Here is an 8,079-nt window from a genome sequence, read left to right as displayed (position 1 = left end):
CTGTACCATGTGACACTGACAAAATGACCTTTTCCATCCTGTTTCCTTATCCAGCATAAGGAAAATGATGCATTTTGGTGAGTTCTAATTGAGAAGCCTTGCAGTTAGCATTGGGATTGGGACATATTACCTAATTGTAGCAATATTAAGCTATTGTTATTGTCCACAAAGTTATTATATTTTAAAATACTATGGAAATTAGGCTGTCATAGCAAGCATTGCATTACATTAGATTTCATTTTCATTTGTGTCAAAAGTGAACCCTTTGCTTGACTTTGGCCTTTTTCTTCTTCGTATTCAATCATCTTTTTTTTCATACTTCCTTAATAGACAGTTTGTCATGTACATGCCCAAGTAGGAAACTTTCTAGCATAACATCAATTTCCTTGGCATTGAAGAATAAATTTAAATGATTCATTAGCATTAGAGAATTATTTGTTGAAATTGGTATAATTTTAATGGAATTATAGGATATGATCAGATTATTCTCATCTGAAAACTTAGTATTTCAACTTCACATTTATTTTTATTTTTAATAAATGCTTCAACCTCACCATTTGTCTTTCTACAGCCATCCCAGGGCATAATGAGATTGACACGGCCACCTACCTACTCACCCAAGAATTCCTCCAGAGGATTGTTTTCCTCTCTTTGCCCTTTTAATCCTCACTCGTCATTCTATATCCTTTTTACATAGTACCTACAAATCAAATACCAAAATCAAAATTAAATAAAGCAAACAACTTAAAATTTTTTTTTAAATATTTATTTATTCTTGAGAGAGAGAGTGTGTGTGTGTGTGAACAGGGGAGAGGCAGAGAGAGGGAGGTAGAGGGTCCAACCTGCTCTGTGCTGTGATCGCAGAGTCTGATGCGGGGCTTGAACTCATGACTGGGAGATCATAACCTGAGTGGAAACCAAAAGTCACCTGCTTAACTGAGCCACCCAGGTGCCCCGCAAACAACCTTTTTATAGTAGTTGTCAATGGATAGGTTTTATACATACATGAGTGGTCATAATGTACAGTTTAAAGATTTATAAGATATTATAAGATACTATACCCACACCCCTATAATCAGTCTTAGCTATTGAACTTTCAGGAAAGAAAAAAGTGTACCTTTTCTTTTCTACCTGATTGAGAAACTAATGGAGACTTAGACTAGATGCAGGAGTCAAATGGCTGGGTCAGTTTTGTTACCAATGAAAACCAGATCTGGCAAGTTTGGCTTAGCTGGCAAATAAATGGACCTTATAATACTTTTTTGTTAAATTCAATCTTAAGCATTGCTTCTTAAGAGAAGGCGAAAGGCCAAGAGTGTCAAGCTACCAAAAGTTCCTCTGCTGGAAACATTAAGAGCAGGGGGTAAATGCTTACTCATACCATTAGTCTGTTCTTAGAACTCTTTCCTACAATTAGCCATATGTGACTAGAAGAGTAGAAAGAAGGCTGAATGCCTGAGGTTATTCTGAAGCAAAGCAAAGCAGTGTTTATTCCCATCTATTTTGATACCAGGTTTCCCTGAAAATGTTACTTTTTGTTAATCTTCTCTTTTGTGTCTCTTTTGACATGTATCCTCTTACGCTTCATGTATTTTAAGTGGTTCTGCGTTCTGATGTTTTACCACACCACTGACTTTGGTATTTATTTAATTGTTAATCTTTTAGCTCTCATGCAAACATGATTTAACTTGCAGCATGATTTCACCTTGATGGGGATTCTGGTGGCTCACTGAGCATGGAGTCTTGCTGTACATGTACATTGCTGTCTCTCATGCATTTTGGTTTATTCTTTTAAGCAATTTGCAGTAGGTTAGGCTTACTGCCAAACTCTTTACTTCAAATCTTTCTTAATGCACACATTGGATTTGTGTTTAATGATTCATTTACCTAATGCATACCAAAAAGGATCAGTATGTAGGCCAAAGTGAGTCTTTTTAAAATTTTAACAAATGACAATAGCCAGTCTTAGAAAACTCGTGTTTTAAAATCTGCTTCAACTCAGTATTGTATTCAGCAGGATAATGCAATTGGTGTTAATTCAATTTATGCTACTAGTCTACCTTGTTTCACACAAGGGACCAAAATAAAGTACCTGGTACCATTTTCTCTATGACATCCTGCTGTGAATTTGCTCAAAGCCATGTGTCTTAGCTCTGATTAAAAATCTTGGCTCTGCTACTGGCCTTAGGGTCATTGGAAAGTTGCACTTTCGTAAGTGTCAGTTTTCTTCATTACAAAATGATGATACAGACCTCACAAGATTGCTGGACAATAAAACGAGATAATATAGTAAGTGTACATAAAGTACTTAACATAATGCTTAGCTTATATAACGCATGCAACAGAGATTAGTCTCAAGTTCAACATTCAGTCTCCCACTTCCTATGCCACCAGAAGAGAGTACTCTAGCAGTGATACTTGTTTAGTGAACAGCAGAATAATCTTAAAGATTCCGGGACCCGCTTATATGATAACTCACTCAGCCTGTATGTATGGAGCCTGGGATGGCAGGTGGACACTGGACTCCAAGGCCCAACTCCAGTTCCAACAACAGAGCATTGAGAACAGGGAGAGAGGGAAAGAAAATAGTAACTGTCAGAAGGGGAGAGTTCATAGAGAAAACTTCTTGCAGAATAGCTGATCCCACATCCATACTTTTCCCAAATCAGCAAGTTACTTCATGTTTCTCTACTATGCACTGCTTTAGTTTTTGTTCTTCGACGAATGAGAAACAAAACCCCACCTTGATATCTCAAGTAGAAATGAGAATGAAACAGTAACAGATACGATGAGGATATGAGAGCCAATCTCATTGTCACCCAATAATATGAAGTGAAATATTATGGCATATATTACGAATGTGTCATCCACATCCCATGGAAAGGAAATGAGGAACTGTTAAATCCTGGACAACTCTCGTTCAGAGGCTCCATGGTCTCCTGTCCTGTCATCTTTCTCTTCTCTTTCCTGATCTGCCCTCTGCAAATCCACGGTCTTCTCTTTCTTTTCTCTCTTCCTCTATTTCCTCTGCCTCTCGTTCTCTCTCTCCTCACCCCTCCTACCAGCATTTTTCACTTGTACTTGGTCCTAAATGCAGTCTTTAAATCAATATATCTTTTATTATATCTTTCAACTCTTCATGCAAAGATAATTGGGTCAGTCTTTCATTATTTTAATTACACTTCCCAGAGAGGAGCTGGTTTGGCTCAGATCATTTGTGTTAATCAGTGGATTGGCCTCCCTAGACATGAGTTTGTGCATGTGGGTTGTGTTCATGTGATGCCTATAGTAAACCTCCTCCAGAGGACATATGAGCAGGTTCATTAAGAAAGTATCAGTTATTTTCCTAGCACTTCTCACAGGGTCTGGAGAGTAGTGTATGTTCAATAAATGTCTGCTGAATAAATAAATGATAACACTAAATTCATACCTTATTTTACTAAGATCTCAGCTTTACTAATCATTGACAGCCAGTATGTATCAAGTATTTATCATTAGCTAGGCGTTGTTTGATGTACATTCCATGTGTTCACTCTGTCATCTTCACAACAGTCTTATGGTAAAATCAGGCACGGAGAACCTAAATAATTGTTCGGGGATATGCCCAAGTCCATGCCTGGGCCCTTGACTCTCGTATCCACAGTCCTGACCTCCATTCTAAACCAGCTTCGATCTACAGTTTATTTCTGACAGTACAAAGTAAGTGTATGTTAACTTACACCACTAACTTATACTAGTAGTAGTTTAAAAAAAATAGAGAATGGAGTTGTATAACAACAAATGAACAGACACCAAGAAGTTCGAGTTGACTGGTATGCAATATTGATGGCTTAAAAAGTGTAAACAGGGGCCCCTGGGTGGCTCAGTTGGTTAAGCATCCGACTCAAGAGTTCTGCTCTGGTCATGATCTCACAGTTCGTTAGTTTGAGCCTTATATTGGGCTCTGCTGGCAGTGTGGACCCTGTTTAGGATTCTCTCTCTCTCTCTCTCTCTCTCTCTCTCTCTCTCTCCTTCTCTCTACCCCTCTCCAGCTCACACACACACTCTCTCTTTCAAAGTCAATAAATAAACAAAAACAATAAACATTTTGTTCCTAAAAATGTTTTCTACTTTTCTTCTCCCTGGTTCTGTATCTTATATTCTCTTTTTTTTCCTTTCTCTTTATCAATCTTTTTCCTTTTAACAGCCATTTTATTTATACCATTTGATTACTCAGTGGGAAAGCTATTCTTGTTGTAGAAACCATTTTTAGTCAATTTCTGTTCTATAGCTCAGAACCACAAATTTTCAATGACTTCTCAAAGGATAATACGTGAGTAGAAAGGAAAGCATAGTAGACAATAAGAGGAAAGCCTTCTGCGCAACAAAGAGCAAGTCCTAATGACAATGTAATCTCAAAAACTCAAAACATTATGTAAAATACAAGGACAATGAAATAAAAAGTACAAGACAGCTCAAAGTGACATTAGACTTACTATTAATCAAAGAAAAACCAACACAGATTTTCTTTTTTAATTAAACTAGTATTTTTAAAAAAACGGTAATGCTCCCTGATGTAGAGGACACAAAGTAGGAGAGCAGTGTATTTCTAGCAAAGAATGTGATGATATGCATTAAAGTCTTTAAAATATTCATTATCTTTCAAAAATTATATGTTAAGAAAATTATTTCAAGAGTGGCATAAATTTCTGTACAGTGCTGTTTATCACTGTTATATCAGTCAAGCCTGGTGATAAGTTAATGTTCAAAAATGAGAAAATGTTAAGTTAGATATCATACATATGAAATCTTATGCTACTATTAAAATGATGTTTACAAAAAATCAGTTATCATTGTTAAATACCATTGAAATAATGTTTACAAAAATTACTCTAAAGCTATACGTAAATAGATATGTGCACATTCACAAATGAGGAGACTCGAAGAGACACCAAAATATTTGTAGCATTCATCTCAGGCCGGTAGAATTATACATAATTTTTTCAATATATTTTCGTATTCCAAGTTTTCTATGATAAACAGGTTGGTATGAGGGCAATATTCTATTAGGTTTGTGTTTAAAGGAATCTTCTTACAACTTGACTTCTCACTACAGACAAGTCTGGAGCATCCACTTGCCAATTCCATCTTGGGAACAGCCTTGCTTGTGGTACATGAGGCACTAAATCTTAGGGCTCCAAGTTAAAAGACACTTGAGGTTTCCCACCTTACCTGCAGGGTAAGTGTTATAGAACAGCGGCAAATACCACCACTTAGATAAGCCTTTTCCCAAGATGAAATTCTTTGAGTAGGTAGCCGTTTAGTATAAACTTCAGCTTTTTTTCTGAGGAGGAAAAAAACCCTGTTCTTCCCTACTGTGTTTTTAATGAAAGGAATTTCACTGCAAATCAATTTTCTCATTAAAAACTGAATGGTTAGTAATAAAGTTTTAAACATCTATAAAATGCTGATAATCAGAATTGATGGATCCTAAGTATTGTCTTGTGATAATACTGATTCTGATAAAGTGTAATTCTAGCTACAATATGAAGAATGATCTCAAATGTATAAAAAGATTCATTTCTACCCTTTCTGTTTCTGGTTTTGATTTAGGAGGTTTTTATTTATGTTTGTTTCTCTGTGTGCTTTCTGTTTCATTTTATTTCTGAGTCATAAGTTAACACAATTCACACTCCCCCCTTTTTCACTGTCGTTTGACAAAACCTTTAGTTCATGTTGGTAGGACACAACTCCTAAAAGTGTTACTGCTCCTTGTAAAGACATACTGGAATTATTTAGAATGATACTTTTTTTGTAACTGCAATATTCAAGGAGCTTTTAGTTTCATACTGACTGAACTATATAATAGTTTTTTGACCATTGAAAACTGTCAGATTAAACTTGCTCTTGTGAGTTACTAGATTAGGGGACCCAGAGAAAACAGAAGCTAGTGTCCACTAAGAATTTATTTAGAAATCTTCCCTTGGTATGAGAAGAATTATTTGTTTTACAAGGTTATAAATTCCTGGAAGCCTAGTAACTCGTTTCTTGTCTTTGTATATAAAATACCTATTTAATACATGTATATTGAATAAATTAATGAAAGTTCAGGGAGACGTCTATAAATTTTTGTCAAAATTTGTGAGTATTATAGATCCAGAAATTCCCAGTTTAGGATATGGGAAATACTGATTTGACATGCATATTTATTTTTATTTTTAGCAAGACATGTTGTCTCCTTTCAAGGACTCTCTTTTTTTGATACTGGAGGACAGACAATCTCTATCCTTTGACTGTTACAAACTTATCATTTAATTTAAGAAAGTATAGCTATTTTTATTTGCTCTAGGAAGAATTCTGATACGGTAGAAGAATTCACCAAGTACAGTTGTGTATAAATGTAGGTAAAAGTCACTATAATGATTGAGGAACTGATCCAGTTAAGGTAAAACGATGACAATTGGCTACCAGGAAAAAAATAGATGCAAATCTTCAAGGAGGTGATGAAGCTAGCGGTGTGGGGATCCATTTTCCCTGTGTATGGGAAGAATGGAAACTGGTGGTTTTCTTGTCTGAGCTGTATATGTGTCTTTCTCCTCCACTGTATAAGCGTCTCAAAGACAAGGACAGTATCTTTCACTTTGACATACACACAATGAATATTTAATGCATGAATTTGTTAAATTAGGAGAAAGAAAGGGGAGGCAAAACGCTGGAGATGTAAATGATAAGGTCGTATTTAGTTTAATTATAGTCCTAATTGGCCTCCACTATTGATTCTATGTGATTGAAGTAGGGCTTTGAGGATATTAGGTTTGAAACAGATTGATGTGTCTCCAGCTATATCTGAGCTGGCTGCTCTGGTACTCACTTGACTTTAATAACATTTGTGGCCGATGGAAAGTGGGGAAAAGGAAGATAGATTTAATAAATACTTGAAAAGGAGAAACTATACTATAGTGCATGAATTAGAACAAAGAAAGGATAAAGGTTAAAAAAGATTTCATTTTTGTGAAGCCAAGAGGTAATACAATTGATGTTACTGGAGAAGTTGTAAAGAGTATAATGAGGCAATAAAATGAATGCAATGGAAGGACAAAGTATGGTGAAAAAGAATAGCGTGGGTTCAAGTTCAGACTTTCCTGTGTTTACTGGCATTGAACTTTGCAATTCTCAGTTTTCTCATCTCTAAAATGGAGGAAATATTGGGGCACCCAGGTGACTCAGTCGGTTAAGTGTCCAACTTTGGCTCAGGTCATGATCTCATGGTTCCTGAGTTCGAGCCCCATGGTGGGCTCTTTGCTGACAGCTCAGAGCCTGGAGCCTGCTTTGGATTTTGTGTCTCCCATTTAAATTTTTTTTTTTTTAAGTAAAAATAAAATGGAGGATATATTTGTATTTTACTTATAGAGTTATTTGTTATGATGACTGAATGTGATAAAATGTGTTTTCTTTTTTAGGGATTGTTTGGATTCAAGAAACTGAAATCCATTTACTAACTCAAATAAAATAGGGATATATTTTAAAGATTAAAGGGAAATTAATGACTAATCAAAAGAAGTATAGCCTCGCTCATAAGAATTTGAAAGTCACTGTGACTCTATTCTCTTAATTTCCCCTTTCTTTCCCTGGGATCTCATGGTCTATTATCACCTCATTTCTCTGAATTCCTGTGCCATTCTTTATGATGTCTTTGGCCAAGAGTAACAGAAAAGCTGTTTACGAGGGGCTTATACAACAAGGGATTCATTGTTTTATGTAACACAAAGTTTTTGTAGGTAGAACAGATCCAGAGTTGACAATTCAGCAGCTCAACCATGTCATTGTGGACAGAGGTTCTTCCCTTTATACTTCTGTACCTCCACTTGTAGGCTTATCGTCTTCAACTGGCCACTTAACAGGGTCCTCAGATAGATACCTTAGTCTCAAGCATCAGCTGTCTTCAAAACCTGTTCTTGCTTGCACATTTGTTTTTAAGAGCCAAAACTACTCATTGGGTATATTCCAGCAATAGTTTTCTTTGTAAACTACATAGAATTATACAAATAATTTTAAAGCTATCCATAAAATACTCAAATGAAACATTCTGAACATACAGAC

The sequence above is a fragment of the Panthera tigris genome, chromosome C1, assembly GCF_018350195.1.
Source record: "Panthera tigris isolate Pti1 chromosome C1, P.tigris_Pti1_mat1.1, whole genome shotgun sequence".
Lineage (NCBI taxonomy): Eukaryota > Metazoa > Chordata > Mammalia > Carnivora > Felidae > Panthera > Panthera tigris.
This window is presented reverse-complemented; position numbering follows the sequence as displayed.